The sequence below is a fragment of the Saimiri boliviensis genome, chromosome 18 (assembly GCF_048565385.1).
Source record: "Saimiri boliviensis isolate mSaiBol1 chromosome 18, mSaiBol1.pri, whole genome shotgun sequence".
In the NCBI taxonomy this organism is placed as follows: Eukaryota; Metazoa; Chordata; class Mammalia; order Primates; family Cebidae; genus Saimiri; species Saimiri boliviensis.
In genome coordinates, this window is record NC_133466.1 from 13,966,573 (window position 1) to 13,990,005 (window position 23,433).

Consider the following 23,433-nt stretch of genomic DNA (forward strand, 5'->3'; position numbering starts at 1 on the left):
CTGTCCTTTTTTTAAAAAAATCTTGAGATTACCCATAGTTACCTTGGATTGCCAAGTCTTATATGAATTGGTGCTTTGCAGCCTTCCTAGATACTACAAGGACATTGGAGTATATTAACGCCCTTTGTCCTCTACTGGATTTTAAGATATTGTTACAGTAAATTTTTTTCTTTTATACTATTCTAAACATCTAAGACATTATTGTTAATTATTATTATACTTTTGTCTGTCTTAAATAATCTTTATTTCTGCTGCATATAGAATTCTCAGTTGGCAGTGATTTTCTTCAAACACTTAGAAGACCCAGTTCATTATCTTCTGGCATCTGTTCTTGCCGAGAAGTCGGCTCTCTGCCTCATTGTTGCATCTTTGTATAGTAGATCATCCGTCTCTTTCTTGCTGCTTTTATGGTGTTTCTCTCTGCCTTTGGCTTTCTAGTTCTACTGTGACATGTCTTGGTGTAAATCTATTTTTATTTATTCTTTTCAGGGTTTATAGGACTTCTTGAATCTATGGATTGGTATCTTTGTTGCATTTTGGGAACTTTCCAGTGTATCTCTTCAGTATAGTTCTCTTTTTTTCTTCATATTAGATCCTTTGACTGTATTTTTTTTTTTTTTTTTGAGATGGAGTCTAGCTCTGTCGCCTGGGCTGGTGAGCAGTGATGCAATCTCGGCTTGCTGCAACCTCTGCCTCCCAGGTTCAAGTGATTCTTCTGCCTCAGCCTCCTAAATAGCTAGGATTACAGGTGCCCACCACCATGCTTGGCTAATTTTTTGTATTTTTAGTAGAGATGAGGTTTTGCTATGTTGTCCAGTCTGGTCTCAAACTCCTGACCTCGTGATCCACCCACCTTAGCCTCCCAAAGTGCTGGGATTACAGGCATGAGCCATCACACCCGGCCTTTTCACTGTATTTTCTGTCTCCTGCCTTCTCTTTCTTCGTTTTATTTTTGTCCCTTTACACTTCATTTGGCCAACCTAATGTTGTGAAAAGAAAATACTATTTTTTCACTCAACAAATGTTTGTATTTTTTAGGTCCTACTGTGTGCTAGGCAGTGTACTAGGTACTTGGGATACTTTGGTGATCAAAAGAGACAAAGATCCTTGTCTTTGTGAATTACTATTAAAAAAATAAATACAATGAGTTATTATGTCTTCATTTTAAATTAATTAATTTTTCTTAATGATTTAGTGTTTTAGAGGTAGGAAATGATGTTTTAAAAAAGCAAAGTAGACCTGCTTTGGGTGGGTGGCATGGTAGCACACAGCCGTAGTCTCAGCTACTCGGGAGGCTGAGGCAGGATAATCGCTTGAACCCCAGAGGCGAAGATAGTGGTGAGCGGAGATCATGCCACTGCAGTCCATCCTGGGTGACAGAGCCAGACTCCATTCAAAAAAAAAAAAAAAGTAAGATAAAAAAATCTTCAGCATGTATATAAAGGAGAGAAAAATACCTGGGTGCAATGGCTTGTGCCTATAATCCCAGCACTTTGGGAGGCTGAGGTGGGTGGATCACTTGAGGCCAGGAGTTTGAGACCAGCCTGGCCAACATGACAAAACCCTGTCTCTACTAAAAATACAAAAATTAGCCATGTGTGGTGGCAGGCGCCTGTAGTCCCAGCTACTCAGGTGCCTGAGGCAGGAGAATTGCTTGAACCTGAGTCGTGGAGGTTGCAGTGAGCCGAGATTGCACCATTGCATTTCAGCCTACGAAACAGAGCGAGACTCTTTCTCAAAGAAATGAATAAATACAATAAAGGAGAGAAAAAATCAATCGGGGAAGTAAGAAAGGAAATGTGCCAGGGACGAGGGGTGGACATGGTGGGGTGGGGCCACTGGCCAGGAGGACACCTTCATGGAGAAGGTGGCATCGAACAAAGACTTCAAGTCTAAGGTCACCTGCATATGCAGAAGAACAAGTTTACGCAGGACCAAACAGACCAAGTTGTTCGCATGTCCTTAAGAAAACAAAAACCAATATTCATGCCAAAGGCCAAGAATATTGTTTTTGGTTACTGAAATGAAATGAGCCAGTAGTATCTGTGTGTATGTGCCGGTATGTGTCTGCCAGACAAGTAATGGGCAGTTCATTAGCCACTACATTTTTTTTTTGGTGATGGGGGAACAGTGTCTGGTGGGTGTTTCTGCAGGAGACTGCTGACCTCAGACCCAGCCGACCTGACTAATTTTTGCCAATGGAAAGTTATGTGTGTAAGGGATTACAGCTGTTCTTTAATGGGCTGAGTTCATCTGCGGCCAGAAAAAGAACAAAAGCTCCCAGGGTGCAGGGCTTTGGGAGGGGTCAGAAGCCTGAATCATAAGCCTGAGCCTAAGCAAGGTGAGTGAAGTTGCTGAGGCTGAGAAAAAGAAAAGTCAGAGAGGGCTGATCTTCGTGTCCGCCCCACCGCAGCAAAGATCTCAGCTAGGCAGGTTGTCCGTGTCGTGGTCCCATGCTGAGAAATTCCCTTTCTCAGAAACTAGGCATCCGAGAGTAGAGTGTTGAGCTCTGGTATTTTAGGTGATGTGGTGAAGTGTTTGTCAACTTGCTGGCTGAGCCTGCTCCACACAGTGTTCCTGGCACCGGTACCAAGAGTTACACATGTGTATCATCCCTGTGAGTCACCTGTCATGTTTTACCGGGAAGTTGGGCGGTTCAGCTGCAAGCAAGATTCTGTTCGGTATGGATTTCTTTTGATCATGACCCAACATTAGTACTTCAGGGAGGTATTATAAATAGGTCAGTATAGAGCCGGGCGCGGTGGCTCAAGCCTGTAATCCCAGCACTTTGGGAGGCTGAGGCGGGTGGATCACAAGGTCAAGAGATCGAGACCATCCTGGTCAACATGGTGAAACCCCGTCTCTACTAAAAATACAAAAAATGAGCTGGGCATGGTGGCGCGTGCCTGTAGTCCCAGCTACTCCGGAGGCTGAGGCAGGAGAATTGCCTGAACCCAGGAGGCGGAGGTTGCGGTGAGCCGAGATCGCGCCATTGCACTCCAGCCTGGGTAACAAGAGCGAAACTCCGTCTTAAAAAAAAAAAAAAAAAAAAAAAAAAAAAAAATAGGTCAGTATAAAATATCTACCCAGCAGTTAATTATCTCAGTCCAGAGTTCGAACTTGCCTCTTCCGGCGGCGGGGTGGGGGGGTGCGGTGGGGGCGTTGGTTCTGTGAAAGGGCCTCGTGAATACATGTAGGAGTCTCCCACACATCCATTATGCATATTATTTGCCTATTGTGCAATTTAGTTGGCTCACGTTAGATACCTTGTTCACTCACCTTTCTCAGACCGAGTGATGATTTGCTTACAGGAGCTTCATGACAAACCCTCAAGTATGTTGCTTGCCTGCCACACTTGTCCTTGAGAGGGGATGAGATTCTCCATGAGTAAGTGTAGGCTTTTGGAGTAATACTCAGCCCTCTGACTGTGAGCCCAGAAGCTGAGATTCATGAAACAAAAGGTAATGTTTAGTAATAACAAGGCTCGGAATTGGCTGACGCCTGTAATCCAGCACTTTGGGAGGCCGAGGTGTGCAGATTGCTTGAGGTCAGGAGTTTGAGACCTGCTCAGCCAACACGGTGAAACCCCGATTCTCCTAAAAATACACAAATTAGCTGGGTGTGGTGGTGGGTGCCTGTAATCTCAGCTACTTGGGGGTCTGAGGCACGAGAATCGCAGGAACCCAGGAGGTGAAGGTTGTAGTGAGCTGAGATCACACCACTGCACTCCAGCCTGGGCAACAGAGTGAGACCGTGTCTCAAAATAATAATAATAATAATAATAATAATAATAATAATAATTTGAATGTAAGGATGACAAGATTGTAGCCCAAATGCAGTAGTGGGGTTGGAGAGAGTTGGGGCCTCAGCTTCACAGAGACTGGGTCAGAATTTTAGACCTGCTTCTTATTTGTTGAGTGGCTTTGGGCAGTTCATTTAACCTCTCCGTGCCTCAGTTTTCTTTGTCTGTTGAATGGGTCTAGTAGTAAGTAGTACCTTGCTGAGTTGTCATGAGGTCCAGATATAAAATTGAATGACCAGCCCCTAGCCTCCTGGCTTTCACAGAGAAAGTGCTCAGGAAATGTCATCAACTGATTGTCTTCAGAGTTGTCTTCACATAGCTTTATGAGGGAAATGCACCTATTCCCATTTTACAGGTGAGAGACTGAGGCTTTATGAAGATTAAAGGATAGGCCTGCAACTGGAAGAGGAGTTCCTGGCTGATCCACAATTCTCACTTAGACTGCCTGGCACCTCTGCTTATGTCTTAACTCCTGAAATTACCACGGGTTTTTCAGGGTACACTGAATGTGGTCAGTTACCACGTACCATTTAATATTTGCAATTAATAATTTGGGTTTGGGCTGGGTGTGGTGACTCACGCCTGTAATCCCAGCGCTTTGGGAGGCTGAGGCGGTCAGCTCACATGAGATCGGGAGTTTGAGACCAGCCTGATCAACACGAAGAAACCTCATCTCTACTAAAAATACAAAATTAGCTGGGCATGGTGGCGCATGCCTGTAATCCCAGCTACTCAGGAGGCTGAGGCAGGAGAATCGCTTGAACTCGGGAGGTGGAGGTTGGGTGAACTGAGATCACACCATTGTATTCCACCTTGGGCAACAAGAGCAAAAACTCCATCTCAAAAAAAAAATAATAAAGAAAAATAAAGAAATTGTGTTTGATTAATTTCCCATTAGGGTTTTGGACTCCTATCTGACCCTTTTTGGTTTCTTGATCTGCTTTGCAATTTGGGATTGGGATAGGTTGGTGGAAGCAGCTGTTCCATACAGCTGTGACTCTACCATACTGTGCAAAGGTGTGCTTTGTTTTATCTTTATAATTGTGAAAGATTTACCTTGATAAGTGAGGCGGTGTCATTTTATCTCTTAGCGTCAGAGAAGATCAGCCATCTGGGTGTGCGAAGATCATGGTGATTTGACAGGGAGAGTTGGTTTATTGGAAGCCTTGGTTAATGTGCGTAAAGCTTTGATTAGTTTTGTTTTCAGCAGCAACTTTTTTATTACTGTGTTTTTTTTTTTTTTTTTTTTTTTTTTTTGAGGCAGAGTCTTGCTTGTTGCCCAGGCTGCAGTGTAGTGGCATGGTTACAACTCACTGCAATCTTCGCCTCCGGGGTTCAAGCTATTCTTGTGCCTGAGCCACTTAAATAGCTGAGATTACAGGCCTGCGTCACCACACCTGGCTTATTTATTTATTTATTTTAATATTAGAGATGGGGTTTCCATTGTGTTGGCCAGGCTGGTCTTGAACTCCTGACCTCAAGTGATCCGTCCACCTTGGCCTCCCAAAGTGCTGGGATTTTAGGCACGAGCCACTGCACCACAGCAGCACCATTTTTTTTTTTTTTAAAGCTACATATATTTGAGCCAAAAAGTTGAAAATGATATTTTTGGAATCTTTTTTTAAAAGTCGTAGTAAAATACATATAACATAAAACTTGCCATTTTAACTATTTTTAAGTACACACTTAAGTGGCGTTAATTGCATTCACAATGTTGTACAACTATCACCACTATCTATGTCGAAAACTTGGACATAAGTGGAATTATGCAGTATTTGACCTTTTGTGTCTGACTTTTTCACTTAACACAATATTTTCAAGGTTCATCCATGCAGCAACACAGATCAGAAGTTCATTACTTTAAATGGCTGAATAATATCCCATTGCAGAGATATGTCACATTTTGCTCATTCATTCCTCTGCTGATGGGCACACAGACTGCTTCCATCCCTTGCCTATTGTGATAATGCTGCAATGAATAGTCACAGACAATTGAAAATGATGGTATTTTATGGTGTTAGCAGAGATGCACTTTTTTATTTTTTATTTTTTGAGACACACACAGTCTTGCTCTGTTGCCTAGGCTGGGGTGCAGTGGCGTGATCTTGGCTCAGTGCAACCTCCGCCTCCTGGTTTCAAGCAATTCTCCTGCTTCGGCCTTCTAAGTAGCTGGGAGTACAGGTGCATGCCTGGCTAATTTTTGTATTTTTAGTAGAGTTGTGGTTTCACCATGTTGCCCAGGCTGGTCTTGAACTCCTGACTTCAGGTGATCCGCCTGCCTCTGCCTCCCAAAGTGCTGGCATTATAGGCATGAGCCACCGTGCCTGGCCAGAGATGAACTTTAATTTCTTGGTATTCCAGGGGTAGAGCTTTTGTAACTGGGAGTCTGTGTCTTTGACCAGGTTGCTATCTTAACCCCTCGGGCACCTGTGGATCCTTCCCCTGCATTCTTGCTGAGCCTGCCACTGTGATTTGTTTGGGAGGGCGCTGGCTACTGGTGAGTCAGACTGCCTCCAGCCATCCGCCTCTGACTTCGTCCTCCCTCCCACTTCTTTAGGCCCCTTGCTTCCTTGTCTGGGGCTGAGCCAAGAATTTCTCAGGTACCCACTTATTATGGTTTTCTTATTAGTTCTAGATGGGCCCAATTCATATTGTTTTTTATTTGCATGTGCCTTTTGTACTAGGTTGGGCCCCCAAATTACATATGCGTATACTGCATTGCATGTTCATTTTATGGGAATATTTTTTAAAGGAGGTAGTAATTGAGCGGAACATATAGCAAGTTTATTTCTGTTGACCTGGGCGCTGGGCTGAAGCTGCCATGGTTTTATTATGTGAGCTTGAACAAGTCACTCCTTCTGACTTCAGATGAATGAGTGATTTATGAGACCTCCTTTCTGCTCTTACATAAGAGGTTTGTGACCCTAAATGCATTACCCCTATGTTAGGGCCTTTACTATTTTGAGATACAGGTTTGTTCTATTCTCTGATTGAAAGTAATCTTTGCACGTTTGGTTTTCGTTGACACTGGGGAAGATGGCAGCAAGTGCTCCTAGAGTGAAATCGAATGCCTGTGTTATTGGAAGGGAACACAAGTGGATTCTCATTAATCCACTTGGCCATTATTCATTAGAAGTCACCCAATTTTAATTGATTATGTGCCTGTGGTTAGTAGAACTCTGTAAGGTGTCATGTGTCACAAACAGGTCTTTGGATGGGGTCCTTTTCACCTCCCATCCCACCCTTGTGCTAGGTGTCTCTTCGTGTATTGGGCCATTCTTGAATTGCTATAAAGAAATACCCAAGACTGGGTAATTTATAAAGAAAAGAGGTTTAATTGGCTCATGGTTCTGCAGGCTGTGTGGGAAGCATGACGCTGGCATCTGCTCGGCTTCTGGGGAGACCTCAGGAAACTTAGAATTATGGCAGGCAGAGAAGCAGGAGCAGGCATGTCACGTGCCAGAGCAGAAGCAAGAGAGAAATATGGGGATGTGCCACCAACTTTTATACAACCAGATCTCGCGAGAACTGACGCACTATCACGGGAACAGCAGCAAGGGGACGGTGCTGAACTATTCATGAGAAATCCACTGCCGTGATCCAGTCACCTCCCACCAAGCCCCACCGGCAGCACTAAGAATTACAATTCAACATGAGATTTGGGTGGGAACAAATATCCAAACTATATCACCTTCCTAGTCAGTGCCGTTCTCCCCCACCCCACAGTGTGCTTCGCTCCCCCCAAATTTTAAAGTGACCGTCACCGTATCTTAATATAGAATAAAAATCAAAATGATTCCCACCCATAAATAACAAAAACAAATACCATTAAATTGGCTGGACCTGGTTAGTGCCAGGCCTCTGTGGCTCACTGTGCCCACTCTCACAAGGGTGGCCTGCCTCTGCCCCATAGTAGGCTCTCTCTGGGGAAGGCTTAGGGCTCAAGAGGGGAGCCCTCTGTGACACCATTGGGAAGGGCCTCTGTTCTGTTATCCAACACATGACTAGTGCCCGAACTGCACTTTATTACCAAAATCGCACTGTCAACGTGAAAACATTGAGAACATGATAAACGCTAAGCTCGTTCAAGGTACAGGGTTGGCTTATTTCCTGATAGAAAATTGTCTTGACATGTTTTGTGCCCATTTGTCCGTTTAGAGGCAGTGTTGGGCATGTGCCCAGTACAAAGCCTGTTAACCCACACATTCCATTGCCAATAGACATCTATTATTTTAAGTTCCCATTTTACTGAAGGGTAGGCAGAGTGGCTTGCTCTACGTTATTCTGGTTGTCGTTGGAGCCTGGACTTGAACCAGGTCTTCTCAGTTTGTATCCTTGCTTCTCTCATGGCCAAATGAGGCCTCCCCAATGGGACATTCCCTGACCCAGCTTTTTCAAGATACACTGAGGATTATAAAGCTATCCTGGCATTCTTTGAAGAAAAGGCAGGACTGAAATTAGAACTTGACCTTTTATCTTCTTAAATTAGTTATTCTATATTATCTTGTGTCTAGTGCCAATGGCAATTATTATTGTTTATTGCTGCTGAGCAGGGAGGTATCTGAAAGGTTCCCAAACTAGGAAAAACTTAGATGCTTTTACCCCCGCGAATACATGCCCCATTTGTACGAGGCACCCAGGGCCCTTGAAATCAACAGCCTTACTGTGTGTGTGTGTGGGACAGCATCTGGCCCCATGTGGTTTATGGTTGGTAGGAACTAAGAGCTCATGGATGTTTCCTTGGCCTTCTTTGTCACCTTTATCCTCTGGTTGCACTTCCTCCCCTTTCCCTTCACCCTTTCAGTTACAAACCTGGCTTCGCTTACAAGAATGTGGGCCATCAAGGAGTACTGACCCTCTTGGCTTTGACTTGTTAGATGAAAGTTGTTCTTCTGTAAGGAAATCTAATTTGGGGTAATGAAAGCAATGGGGCGTTAACATCATGGAAACATATAATTGGAAGATAGAACTCAGAAGATAGAGAAAATTAAATCGAACGTCATCATTTTATGGTCAAGGAAATTGAAGCCCTTGGATTTTAGGGAATTTGCCACACAGTCCCTGCAATGCATTCTGGAGATGGTGCTTAACAGCTATTAGAGTTGACTGGCCCTCTATTTTTTAAGAGTATCTCTGTATTTGTTTTTCTGTTTTCAGATAGGGAAAACTATGTAAAGAGTCGCTGGGTTTGCTTGGCATCAGGTTTGCTTTGAAGTTGTAAAACATTCTTGTATCAAATCAAATTTAATGAACTTTTTTTTTTTTTTTTAACTTTGCCTTTAAAAGGTGAACCTTGTTTGTCTCTCAGAGAAAAGGAAGACCCCATCCAGGGCTGAAACAGGTGTTTAAAGTGTTTTCAAATGTGGCAGCATTCTTGAGCAGACAGACCCTCAGATCACCTAGCATGGGAGTGGGAGAGGGGGGCTGGATCCATATTTAGACCTTTCATCAGTTTCAAATATAAAAAATTGATTTTGGCAATCAGTTGGTAGTCAACCACAAAATGTATTTATGAACAGCCTTCTGCATTTTCATAGCCGTTCCAAATATGGATTCCATTAACAGGATCCAAAATTGGAACTGCAGTTATGCTGGGAAGTTGTGTTTGGATTCAGGTAATTTGGTGGTGTTAACATTCCTGTTGTGTATCACCTAACGAGGAAGAGGACACTCTTCCCTGGCCTTGCTGCTGATAGGCTGTTGCTAGGTGACATAGGTGAGGACAGGTTGGTGCCAGCACTCCTTCCCTTGTTGTTGTTCTACGAAGGTTTGAAAAGGTGAAGGTAAGTTCCGTTATGGGTGATGGCTTCAAATTCACAGACCTGGAAGACACCTTGATTCCTGACCATGTTGGTTCTGGAGATCCTTGAACAGCAATCCAGAAAGTGCTTGCTTTTGGAAGTCATCTGTGTCATTGAGAATGTGATTTGAAAGGAATTTTAAAGGCCAGCTATTGTAGATCTATAAAGAGAGATTAAGCAAGCTTAAACACTGAGTTGAAATTTTTGGAGAGAATAAGCTTACGTAAACTCTCCATACGTTTTCATTTCTGAGTGTAAATCCACTTGACAAAGGGAAAAAGAAGTTCAACGCATGTGACCTTTTCTCCACATACCACATATTGTTTGCCAACATGAATTCATTTTTTGTGTGGTCCTCTTCTGTTTAGCCAGCTTTTGTGCAAATACCCACTAACAATTCAAATCCCTTCTAAGGCTGTCATGGTTTACAGTTTCTCTGAATGTTCGTGCATAAATCTTTGCTTTTGCTGCGATGTGTATTATTTTTGTACCATTCAGCATCATCCCCGGGTCCTTCCGGATCTTGAGAAATTAACAACAAAAGTCAGCTGTGCTCCCCCTACTGGTTGCATTTCTTTGGTGCAGAAATAGTGCACATTTGTGTATAAGTTCATTGCTGTTGATGGGGGCTTGGACCTGTGTTCACGTTTTCTTTTCCTAAATTTGCGTAACTTTTAAAAAGCAAAACTAGTGGCTTTCAACACCGCAGGTTAAGAAACTGGTACTTTAAGAGGGATAGGGCATCTTCCTTACTGCCCACTTGTCTAGTAGTGTTGCAGGGGAACTCACAGCCTGGCATTCTTCCTGGGCAGGAGGACACAGCCCTTCTGCTATAGGAGTAAATTCTTGGATGCTAAGTCCTGCTTCCCTCTGAGGCCTGAGGCCAATGCCTGGGGCCTCTCCAGTTCTGATATTGTTGGACTTTCACCTGTATCAGGTCAGCCCTTCTGTTCAGATCTGTGAAAACCTGCCTGCCACTACATGGAGCCAGCGGGGATTATGTAATGTGTTCACATGTTGCTCAGACTCTTGATCTCAGGGTATTTTTATTTAGAAGCATCCACAGGGGGCCTTTTACTTTTAGGCCCGAAAGATAGGGAAGAAGGTGGGGACTATTTGGCTTCATCCAACATGTATGTGTTGCGTCCCCACGATATATGTGGCTTCAAGAAGATTCAAGATGAGCAAACCTTCTGTTTCCTGCCTCCCCCAAAGGACACACTATGTAACAACAACAAAAAAAGCTCTTCTCTCCCTCCATGCAGAAATTAAATAATAATATTAGAAAGAAGGGGGGAAAAAAGTATATGGCCTCCCAGAACTAAAAGAAACCCTTCTTAGGTAATCATGAGACCAGAAAACCTGTAGGCAAGATGTGTAAGCCCACTGCTCTGACCACAGACTTCGTGGTGCTTACCTTCCCCTTCCCATGAGTGACCTGTAACATTCTTTTCTATATGCTGTAATGAGATGAAGCGCCTTCCTGTTCTGAGTGGAGTACTTCCAGCCCAGACTCGTGATGGTCAATGGAGAAATGATGGATGGGCCACGATAAGCCCGCTTTGTCTCTGTATCTGTCACATCTCTCTCTGCACACCCTGTCAGCTTCCCTGAAGTGGGTGACCTCTGATTCTCAAACCAGTACCCCCGGCTCTACATCCTCTTCCTCCCACCCCCTTCATGAATGTTTTCATCCAGATTCAGCATAAGTCGTTCACTTGATGAGTGCATGGATGCCAAGGCTGCACCCAAAACCATGGGATGCTTTCCTGCCTCTGATCTCAGTGTCTACCTTCTTCTGAGCCCATACGTATGGTTCTCAGCCATTGAATGCTGCACAGTGGAAAAGGAGAAGTGTTGTTTCACATTTTTATAAGTCCCTGGAGAGTCCTTTCAAATTGATGATGCTATATGGAATAGATGGAATACATTAATTAAGTGACAGGTGAGAGTGAAACTTCTAAATTGAGGTTTCTCAGCAGCAGCACTATTGGCATTTGTGGCTGGAGAATTCTTTGTCATGGGGCCTGTTTTATGCATGATAGGATGTTGAGGAGCATCTCTGGACTCTGCCTACCAGTTATCAATAGCACGCCCAGCTGTGACAACCAAAAATGCCTTCAGATATTACCAGATGTTCCCCGGAGGCAAAATCACCTCCAAATAAGGACCATTGCTCTATCCAGACATTCTTCTCTTTCTTCATTCTGTTTGTTTGTTTATTTATTTATTTTCAAGACAGTCTCACTCTGTCACCCAGGCTGAAAGTGCAGTGGTGTGATCTTGGCTCACTGCAACCTCCGCCTCCTGGGTTCAAGTGATTCTCCTGCTTCAGTCTCCTGAGTAGCTGGAAATATAGGTGCATACCACCACGACTGGCTAATTTGTGTATTTTTAGTAGAGATGGAGTTTCACATGTTGGCCAGGCTGGTCTCAAACTTCTGACCTCAGGTGATCCACCTGCCTTGGCCTCCCCAAGTGCTGGGATTACAGGTGTGAGCCACCATGCTCATTTCAGTTCTTTTAGATATGTTTACGGACACTTTTGTTTATTTCCTTAATTCATTTTTCAAGTGGTAATTAGATTTTCTGCTTATACCAGGCTTTATGTGAGTTACCAAGAATGTAAAGATAAACCAGGCATCTCTTTCTTTATGTTCATGTGCATATGAATATATATGTGAATATATGGATATATATGAATATATATATACTGTATATGAATATATATCCATATATTGAGTCAAGTTTAAATGCATCTGAAAGTTCCCTTTTTGGAGTATTGTTTCCGGGCTGTCTCTCTGGCTGGCATTTGAGTCATTATGACTTCTTTAATGAATGTTGTGTTTCCATTTTTGTAGCCTGTGTCTTTGGGTAAAGTTCCTTATAGCATGGATGAGTATCCTTAGTTTTTGGCACAGCTTTTAACCTTATGAAATGATAATGCTCTATTAATCTATCAATTTCATCCATGAATGCTTCAACCATTTCAGATATAGCTTCTCACTTGTCACTTTAGATTTACTGTTTTCTTCTTTTGTGATTTCTTTTGTTCTCTTTAACCAGCCACCTGAGGCTTCATTTAACCTGAGGTCATTTTAAGTTTTATTTAAGGAAACTTCTGTTTGGAAACCAAGGTCCAGCACAGTAGAGGGGTGTCCATGGCGTGGCTTCCTGGTAAACTTTCAGTTAGCATGTTCCCATTAACATTTTTAGAAACTGTGATATAAAAATTGCTCATGGGAAATGAAATGTGGGGCAGTTTTCTTTCCAGGGGGAAGGAAAGAGGGGTGTGTTTCAGCAAGGAAAAGGATTGCAGATGGTTTCTACAACGTTAGTAATTTTAATTTTTTATGCTTCATGGTGGGCACTTGGGTGTTCATTACATTCTTTTCAAATATATGGTGTGTGTGTGTGTGTGTGTGTATATATATATATATATATATATATATATATATATATATAATTTATTTATTTATTTTTTTGAGATGGAATCTCGCTCTGTCGCCCAGGTGCGATCTCGGCTCACTGCAATCTCTGCCTCCCAGGTTCAAGCGATTCTTCTACCTCAGCCTCCTGAGTAGCTGGGATTACAGGCACACATCACCACGCCTGGCTAATTTTTGTATTTTTAGTAGAAATGGAGTGTCACCATGTTGGTCAGGATGGTCTCGAACTCCTGACCTCGTGATCTGCCCACCTTAGCCTCCAAAGTGCTGGGATTACAGGCGTGAGCCACCATACCTGGATGTATAGTTGAAATGCTTTCTAGTACATATTAAAGAAAAGGCAGCCAACTGAAAGTTTGGTTTCTATTTTTCTGCCCTTCACTGGTTTTCCGTAGATATTTGGGAGTCAGGTCTCCACCTGATGAACTGCCCACTTTTCTGCCCGTGAAGGACTCGTGGGGGGCGCTTATGTAACATTCCTGGACTTTTACATCTTTTAAGAGGCGCTGCTTCTTGTTATGTGGTGTAGAAAAATATTAGATAGTCACTCGTGCTTTGTGCAGGGTGACCAGGTTCATCCATAAAATGGTTAAGACCTGTTCGAAATACATTGTTCCCAAGGATGCGGTGGGCAGGGTGCTGGGATTCTGAGTGACAGCCGGCGAATGCCAGAGAGAAGAATTAAATTGGAGAGGGAGGCGGAGAGGAGGGAGGTGATGGTGGGAGGAGGAAGGGAGGAGCGACCAACCCTCTTCAACACACCCAAGTGACCAGATTCATCATAGCACGAAACTTCACAAGTTACACCCACTGCCTCCGCCAGCAGCCGGAGAAGGCTGCTGCTTCCTCATTTCTGTTACTGGAAGTTTGAGAGATGTGAAGCCAGACGGGAGAAACGTGCGCGCCTTGTTGAGCAGGGGTGAGCTTGAATTTTGAAATCGATTCTTTGCACCGGCGAATCTCTGTGTCGGGTGGTCGGGGGCGGGCAGCCGATTGTGGCTCTGGGCGAGGATAGGTGAGAGCCCCGAGCTGAGCCATGCAGCTAGGGCGGGTGAACCGTGCGCCCCGGAGCCCCTTCCCAGAACGAGCAAGCGCGTCTCCAAGCTGCTCGGCGCGTTGCCGGCGAGCTCCGGGGACGCCAGCGACGTTGGTTCTGGCTCCAGGGTACAGAGATTCCGGCTTTGAAAGCTTCATCTTTCCTCTTTGACTTCTGTAAGCGAGGATCATTGTATGGGATGCGGAGTTGGGGAGGAGACCGCGGGATCCTATCACCCACGCAGGATGCGTCCTGCCCGGGGCTGTCCCGCTGCGAGTTGGGTAATTGCAGGTCAGTGCCATTGAAAATGAACCCCATGGCAGGTTTGGGAATCAAGTGAAAAAAAAGTTCTGAAGAAATATTCAGAAGCTGTGGCTCGCGACTGCACCTGGATGGGAGTTCTGGAGTGAAACATGGGAAGTCTCGGGTTTCTCATTAATTTTACATCTGATTAAATTAGTTCGGCTCTAGGTTCCTGGCTGTGGAGGTGTGATTTGTTTATCTGGAACTTTTTTTTTTTTTTTTTTAATGTCTGTCTTTGTGTGACAGCTAGGCTTATCTTTGGATTGATTGCCTAAGTCAGTTTTGGGTGGGGTGTGAGAGGAAGTTTGGGTGGAGGGTGGCGCTGGGGGCTGGGATCATTGCAAGTGACAGTATGTTCCAGCAAAGGACAAACCTGGCCCAAATGAGGCTTCTCGCAGACAGGCTTTAGGTTTTATTTCAAGCCTGGAGCTGGTCAGTGGGCTTCCACTGGGCCTGGGTCTATAGGGGTCAGATGGAGGCTATTGGGTTAACTGTTAACGGTTGCAGTTATTTCCTACCTGATCAACAACTTAGTAATATACCAGCAGTTGGAGCTGGTTTTTGTTTTTCGTAAGCAGATCCTTCATGAGAATGTTTACAGAATCATCTTACTTTTAGGCTAGGGAAGAAATGAAGGTGAAAAATGTGTGGCTCCTGTTGTATTTATAGCAAGCCAAATGCTGTTTCCCAGGTCTGGGGTGGGTCCAATCAGAAAAATGTCAGTAGCTGATTTTATCATTTTATCATAATATCAAAGTGGAATTGCCTGACTTTCTCAGCATACCTTTCCTTGAACTTTGGGGGTCAGGAGGCAGGCTGCTAGGCCACCAGAGTTCACTTAGCTTGCTCTGACTTGTGCTTCCTTGAAGTTAAAGAAACAGATGGGAAGGAAATTACTTTTAAACCATATTAGATGTGGCCTAGGGAAGGACAACAGGTTGTATGATTCAAGGCTAGAGCCCTGAATTCTAGCTGGTTTTGGGCTCAAGAAAGGACCCAGTGGCAGGTAGATGTGAAATTGATGCTGACAGGAGGCTTGTGACCCACTCCCTCAGGCCCCCACCCTCCCAAGGAACCTTTAGTAACTCACTTGACACTAAAGACAACCAAATTGGATCTCATGATAATGCTGGTGAAACTGACTAATAGAGTTTTATGGAACAATAATTCTTAGCTAGAGAAAGGGGAAATGCATTATTCATAGAGCAAAGGTTTTTAGATATTGTCACATGGGACTGTTAGAAGATACCATCATCCGGGCATTTGAAATTGGGGTTAATGCTGTTATATGACCATGCAGATGTGAGAGAAAGTGGCAATTTCTGTATCATTACCTTTTCATACTGTCTCCCCACCTCTCCCAGTAAAATGAGCCGGTTTGTCTCTGGTTGGTTATATTTTAAATTTTATTCCCTTGTTTCTTCTTTTTAGAGGTAGGGTCTTGCTCTGTTGCCCGGGCTAGACTCGAACTCCTGGGCTCAAGTGACCCTCCCACCCCAACCTCCTGTGTAGCTAGGACTATAGGCTTGTGCTACCATGTCTAACAGTTTGTTAACTGTTAATTTGTTTAATAGATACCAGACCGTTTACAGAAATTTTCCCATTTTATATACAATTTCAGATTTATTGGTATAATATTGAACATGATATCCTCATAACATTTTTAAAGACGATAGCATCTGTAGCTCTGTTTCCTTTTTTATTCATGGCATCGTTTGTACCTTTTCTCCTTCAGTCTTGTTAACATCAATTTTATTGGTCTTTTGGAAGAACCAACTTTGGCTTTTGATGGTATCTTAATTGGAATTCAAACAAAGGCCACCTCCTTTCTTTTCTTCTTTTCTTTTCGAGATGGAGTTTTGCTCTTGTTGCCTGGGCTGGAGTCCAATGGCATGATCTTGGCTCACTGCAACCTCCACCTCCTGGGTTCAAGTGATTCTCCTGCCTCAGCCTCCCAAGTATAGCTGGGATTACAGGCAAGCACCACCACACCCAACTAATTTTTTTTTTTTTTTGGTATTTTTAGTAGAGATGGGGTTTCACTGTGTTGATCAGGCTGGTCTTGAACTCCTGACCTCAAGTGATCTGCCCGCGTCGGCCTCCCAAAGTGCTGGGATTATGTGAACCACTGTGCATGGCCTGCCGCCTCCTTTCTTGAGTTTATATTCATTTTTAAAATTCTGCCCCGTGGAACTCTGTCAAAAAAGACCTGAAAACAGTCTTTGAAAATAAGCAACTGAGTTCCTTAGCTGTAAGTAGGAGGACACCATGTATTTATCTTTGTATCTTTGACATAGATTATGTTTTTTCAGTTTTGTTAAAATATATCTTCTGTTCGTGAACACCATACACAGTGGGCCAAATTGTTCCAAGGTGGGTTTTGTGTTTTCATTGAGGCACATCCTGTGATATTGTTCTGGGAAAATGTAACTAGAATTTACATAAGACTTGCTGGTAATTTAATGTGAATTGTCGATACTTTCAACCCACTTGACAATACAGATTTACCTTGTACGACAGCAGAACGAATGTGCTGTAATGACTCGAGAAGACACTTCATTTTGTTTCACATTTAATGCATGAGTCTGAGCATTTTAAAGTTGTCTCAGAACACATTCTTTCTGCATATATCAGAAAGGATGCTGGTATCAGAAAGGCCTGGCTTTGAATTCCTGTTCTACCACTTTAGGCTGTGTGGTCTCAGGAAAATTGCCTACCCTCTCTGAACTTGTATTTCCCGAAATGTGAAATGGAAACTGATTGTGAAATTCCACTATGAATTCAGTGAATAATGAGATTTCATTATGAATTTTCATGTAAGGTTTCTATCCCTGCTTTGGCATAAAGTAGGCATTTAACAGTGACATTCAGCGTTTTCAATGTAATGATGACCGTTTTCTGCCTCTGACCCTTTCTTGTCCAGTCTCCAACCTTCCCACCTCTGTTTTTTTTTTTTTTTTTTTTTTGAGATGGAGTTTCACTCTCGTTACCCAGGCTGGAGTGCAATGGCGCAATCTTGGCTCACCGCAACCTCCGCCTCCTGGGTTCAGGCAGTTCTTCTGCCTCGACCTCCTGAGTAGCTGGCATTGCAGGCACGCGCCACCATGCCTAGCTAATGTTTTGTATTTTTAGTAGAGACGGGGTTTCACCACGCTGACCAGGATGGTCTCGATCGGCCTCCCAAAGTGCTGGGATTACAGGCTTGAGCCACCGCACCCGGCCCCTTCCCACCTCTCTTAATGCCCTTCTTCCAGTAAGGCGAAGTTACTGTAGTAGAATAAAACAAAAACCATTTTCCCCATTTGTTCTCTCCTCATCATGGGCAAGTGCGTTATCAGAGTCCCCTTCTGTATTTTCAGTATTTGCATTGTATATTCCTAGTTGGTTATCCTACCATTTCTTCCCTCCAATTTTTATCTTCCTTTCCCAGGGTTTTTTTTTCTCTCCCAATTTGTCTCATCTCCTTGAGGATCTTACCCACTGCTCTGCTTTTTACTTTCTTTCCTTTTTTTTTTTTTTTTTTTTTTTTGCCTGCCTTTAGTGTAAAAATGAAATTGAGTACAAAGCCCAGATCTTGGCAGTGACTGGGATGTAAGTTAGTGGGTTGTTTCTATGAAGGAAATGTTTGCTTAATTTAGTTACTCAAGAATTTAACTTGGAAGCCACTCATGGTGGTGTGTGCCTGTAGTCCCAGCTACTCAGGAGGCTGAGACAGGAAGGTTCCTTGAGCCCAAGGGTTTGAGACCGTCCTGGTCAATATAGTGAGACCCCATCTCTAAGAATTAAATTAAAACAAGAAAAGAATTAAACTTGGAGGTAGATGATGCTGGTGAGTGCCATAGCAGTTTGGTATTGCCATTGCCTTTTCTGAGAATACTTTTTCAGGCCTTGGAGTTTCTAAGTACTTTTGGGGAGGTGTTGATTGTTTGGTGTTAAGGTTGATGTTGTAGCCAAAAATGGACAATTAGAGCATAGGACAGAGGAACTTGACTGGTTAATATTCCCCAACAAGGGAATATAGCATTACTACATTTGCCCAACCCTGAGCCATTGGTTCTTCCAAGGGTCTCTCATTTGACAAGCTCCTGCGGTATTAGGACCTTGTCCTTTGTAATGACATAATGAGTTAGCGTTTATTTATGCATCTGGTATTGCAAGGGCCTGGACTGGGGACGGGAAGGGATTGTGAGCTGGGAAAAGCCTTCATTTGCTTTCTGGTGCTGTGCTAAAGTCATTCTGCTTTGCCCAAGGAGTGAGTCTTGGTTTATATTTTGGGTAGTGAATCAGCCTCAAGTGTGGAGTTATTTTCAATAAAGGCAGATTGACTAGCCGTGCCTGGTCTGGCCTGCCCGCTGTCACCTGGTGGTGCTATTTTGTTCTAGCCGATGCTTTCATGAGAATAGAGAACAAGGAGGCAACACCCGCTGCTTCGGTATTCGTATTTTGCAACACGGCTTCTCTGGTTTATTTTGGTGCCGTTGCTTGAAAACAAGTGTTAGCATGGCTTTCATTGGTAAAGCTTTTAGGGAAGAGATTATCACTTTTGGAAAGTTTTGTTTCCTAAATGGTTCAGGGTGGATTGATCTGTGAGCTCTTGTACTGAATCATGAAGCTGCTTCCGGTACCTGTAGTCACGGTTTATTTCCATAAACCGTGAGATTTTGGTGGGCAAGAATCACCACAGTCAAGGTGCTTTCTACAAAGCTATAGATAACTAAGCCTGGTAAATGCTTCTTTTGTTTATTTGTTTATTTATTTATTTAGAGATGAAGTTTTGCTCTTGTTGCCCAGGCTGGAGTGCAATGGCGCAATCTTGGCTCACTGCAACCTCCGCCTCCTGGGTTCAAGCCATTCTCCTGCCTCAGCCTCCCGAGCAGCTGGGATTACAGGCATGTACCACCACGCCTGGCTAATTTTGTACTTTTAGTAGAGGCTGGGTTTCTCCATGTTAGTCAGGCTGGTCTGGAACTCCTGACTTCAGGTGATCCACCCGCCTCGGCCTCCCAAATTGCTGGGATTACAGGCATGAGCCGCGGCGCCCAGCCAATGCTTCCTTATTAAAATATGAATTGCTTATGAAAATAACAATACTAAATACTAATGTATTGAGTGTCTACAACATATGAGGTACTTTTCATGTGTTATCACATTAACGTTTCTGAAGATAATCTTGCAGTCTCTAGAGGTATATAAAAAAGAAGCCCAAATCCCATTACTTTCTTATGTTGCTCTTATAGGTGGAGTCACTGTGGACTGAGGCCCACGTTTCTGGACTTAAAGCCCAGGAAGGAGGAAGAGAAGGCTGGTTGGTACCATGGAGTATGATGCTGTGAATCCCGGTCTCTCACCTAGGATGTGAGCAGTCCCTGCAGATGGCACATTTGGAGATCTTGACAAAGCTTCTTCTGTCTCCAATGGGGTAAGTGTGGCATTTGCAGAAGGCTAGAGAATGAGGATTGAAGCTTTTAAAGTCTTTATTATCTTGATCCTGCCCCAATCCACCTTTTTTTGGGGGACAATAGAAAGTTCATTGTTTCTGACGATGGTTTTGGTGGTTAAAGGGTTGCTCAGTTTCCCCAATTACAATCTGAGGCTTTGAAATGGGTTTCCTGGGAACCTTTCCCATTCTTCCTGGGTGGTTCCCATGGTTATTTTGTTTTGGAGTTGGCCATGCGTAATCCTCTGTCTTCCTGACTTTTCTTTTGCCTGCCCCCATGATAGTGGGAAAGGGGAGGAAGGAATTGATTTGGATGCCGCTGGGAAAACTTGGTATCAACGTGCTGGTTTTGAGACTGATGGGCGTGGGTTCACGTCACTTTTAACGAGACAGGGTGAACATTGATGTGAACTGCTAAGTGGTTTTGTTCAAGTGGAATATTTCATGTGGGCCTCCCTGCTGTGGTGAAACTGGACGTCTTTATTGCACGACAGGCTTGGGGCTTTCACAGAACGGAGCAAGTGGTCCCTGTGCAACGCTCGCGGTTACTCCATGAGAAGAAATATGCTTCAGGGGCCGGGCATTGTGGCTCATGTCTGTAATCCCAGCACTTTGGGAGGCTGAGGCGGGCAGATCATGAGGTCAGGAGATCGAGACCATCCCGGCCAACGTGGTGAAGCCCTGTTTCTACTAAAAATATAAAAACTAGCTGGGTGTGGTGGCGAGCACCTGTAATCCCAGCTATTTAGGAGGCTGAGGCAGGGGAATCGCTTGAACCTGAGAGGCGGAGGTTGCAGTGAGTTGACATCGGACTACTGCACTCCAGTCTGGTGACAGAGTGAGACTCCGTCTCAAAAAAAAAAAAAAAAAAAAAAAAAAGAAATATGCTGCAAAGATACCCTCCCTCCTTCCTGTGTGTGGCACAGACCCCTTCCAGGGAATTCCAGCAGAAAGGGCTGTTGTACTTCAGTTTTCCTTTGCTAAGTGGGAATGGTGATGTCTGCCCATGCAGTCCCCGTTTACTTCCTAGGAGGAGAATGACGTCAACCAAAAGCGGCTTTCTAGCTCTTCAAAGTTGCTCTTGCTCTTTTCAACTTTGCCTTCCTCCCGTGCACAAACCCACCTCCACCTTGTTAGCAGGTGACATCGGGATGCATTATTTTACCGTTACCAGGTTTGGCTGTTATGTTGGTTGGTCCAGAATGTGAACACAGCAGGAGACTGTGGACTTGAGAGAGAGCAAGAATCACAGATGCTTCCCGAGGCGTGGTTTTTGTAACTTTCAGCGTTTCCCACCCAGCATTCGGGTCCTGAGTTGCAGATCTTGCTGGGACTTGCTCCTCCAGTCTTACCTGCTGCTCCGCTCCGTCTGCACCCAGTGCACAGCGGCATAGCCACTCCCTTCTCTGATGCACACAGTGGCTTGGAGCAAACTTCCTTTCAAGGGCTCTCTGGACAGAGGGCAGATAAGACCTCTGTGTGTGCACTGTCTTCAGGGTTAGCCCTTGCTAGGGATGCCCTGCGGGTACAGGGACTCCCAGGTAGTTGGTGAAAGGGAATCCAGCCCCTATGGGCACCCTCCAACAGAGAGAGGAGTCAAAGCTCTCACTTTTCCTGTGATAATACAGACTCATTGTATTATCATAATTAGGTTTCATGCCCTTTTCAAGGGGTAAAAATAATCATATAAATAATAATAGGCCAGACGTAGTGGCTCACACCTGTAATCTCAGCGCTTTGGGAGGCTGAGGTGGTCAGATTACTTGAGGTCAGGAGTTTGAGCCGACCTGGCCAACATGGTAAAACTCCATCTCTACAAAAATACAAAAATTAGCTGGGCATAGTGGCCCATGCCTGTAATCCCAGCTACTGGGGAGGCTGAGGCTGGAGAATCACTTGAACCCAGGAGGTGGAGGTTGCAGGGAGCTGAGATCACACCACTGCACTCCAGCCTGGGCAACACAGCCATACTCTGTCTCAAAATAATAATAATATCAACAACAACAACAATAACAACCCTTTGGAAAGACCAGCTGTCGTTGTTCGGCCCCTATCCTTTGGGCTCCCTTCACCTGTCTATTAAATTTCCTTTCCCTGAGTGCCCACAGGGGCTGGATTCCCTTTGACTAACTACCCGGTAGTCTCTGTACCCCCGGGGCATCCTGAGGAAGGGCTAACCCTGAAGGTGCACGTATTCCAGGCCAAGCAGAGGTCTTATTCTGCCCTGGGTCTAGAGTGCCCCATGACTTCTTTCCCTTCAAGATCTCCTCAGCCTATTTTCTGTTTTTCTCTGAAAACACTTCCTTTTTTTTTTAAAATGGAGTCTCACTCTATCTCCCAGGCTGGAGTGCAGTGGCGCAGACTTGGCTCACTGCAACCTCCACCTCCTGCGTTCAAGCAATTCTCCTGCCTCAGGCTCCGGAGTAGCTGGGATTACAGGCGCACACCACCATGCCTGGCTAATTTTTGTGTTTTAGTAGAGATGGGATTTCACTATGCTGGTTGGGGTGGTCTCGAACTCCTGACCTCGTGATCCGCCCGCCTCTGCCTCCCAAAGTGCTGGGATTACAGACGTGAACCACCACGCCTGGCCAACACTTCTTAATTAAAAATATATACATGACTTTTTACCTCTGGCCTAAGTAACTTATCCACAGCAACAGCATTGGGAAATGAGGTATCGGGCTTTGAACCCAGGCAGCCTAGCCCCAGAGTCTGGTCTCTTGACCACTGTGCTATTGTGTATTCCTCTGAGGTGGGCTGCTTGGACTTCTCTTTATACTTGCCCCAGCATGGCTCTAGTGACTGCCATGGTCTGCTTAGTAAATGTTACCTCAGTGAGTAGCCACACAACGCACCGGAGTCAGCCTTCCTGAGTCCTGTCTCAGGGTACCTGTCCTTGTCAGTTACCCCCAGTGGTCTCCCACCTGCTCTGTGCCGATTCAGATTTAACCTCTCTTTCAGGGTCAGCTCACATCCACCTCCTCCTGGCTACCTTTCTGGACTGCCCAGCCACTGTGATTTTTGCCCCTCGGAACCAGCGTTCCTTCTCAGATGATGTTACCCTTCAGCTCTCTCCCTGAAGTAGGATCACACGTCCCTGAGAGCTGTGACACTGTGCCCTGTGCCACTGTATTAAGGGATTCTTTTGGGATTAAAACCTGGTCAGAGCTGTCCAAAGAAACGGCAGTGTTGCTTCCAGGTTCTGTGAGCAAAGAAACATAATGAGGTTAAAGAGCAAAACTAAAAAAAAAAAAAAAAAAAGCAAGGGGCCAATCTAAAAATTGTCAGCCCATTTCTGTGTGAGCCTGTGTATTTTCACGCTGCAGCTGCTCAAGTTGAGTCATAGAGTGGATGTGTCATCTCTTGGCTTCAAGCACAGTGGCTAGCCCCTCTTCCCCCTGGAGGGAGTTTAAGCACATTTATGTGATGAATAATGTGGATTCACCCCCAATACTTGGGATGCATTTCAACAGATTTCATGCAGATGGTAGGTGAGGCATGTCAGGCATCTTTCGTCCCCCTGTTTGAAAGATAACAGAAATACCCCCAGCAGAGTCAGTGCGCTGAGTTTTAGCTGATGGCCGGCCAAATGCTGCCCAGGG

General features: G+C 44.5%; 1 protein-coding gene across 18 annotated transcripts in view; it reads left to right on the top strand.

Moving 5' to 3' along the window:
* Nucleotides 1-23,433, top strand: part of TIAM1 (TIAM Rac1 associated GEF 1) — a 528,333-nt gene that overhangs the window by 190,761 nt on the left and 314,139 nt on the right. For 14 of the 18 annotated variants that reach the window (XR_012514869.1, XR_012514870.1, XR_012514872.1 and 11 more), the window contains one exon: nt 19,629-19,810. The gene's annotated coding sequence lies outside the window, so the exon portion shown is untranslated. Of the gene's footprint in view, nt 1-6,238; nt 6,403-13,805; nt 13,972-14,195; nt 14,380-18,609; nt 19,115-19,628; nt 19,811-23,433 lie in introns of those variants that run through there. The other 4 variants (XM_074389353.1, XM_003927672.3, XM_074389354.1 and 1 more) reach the window with 4 other exon arrangements.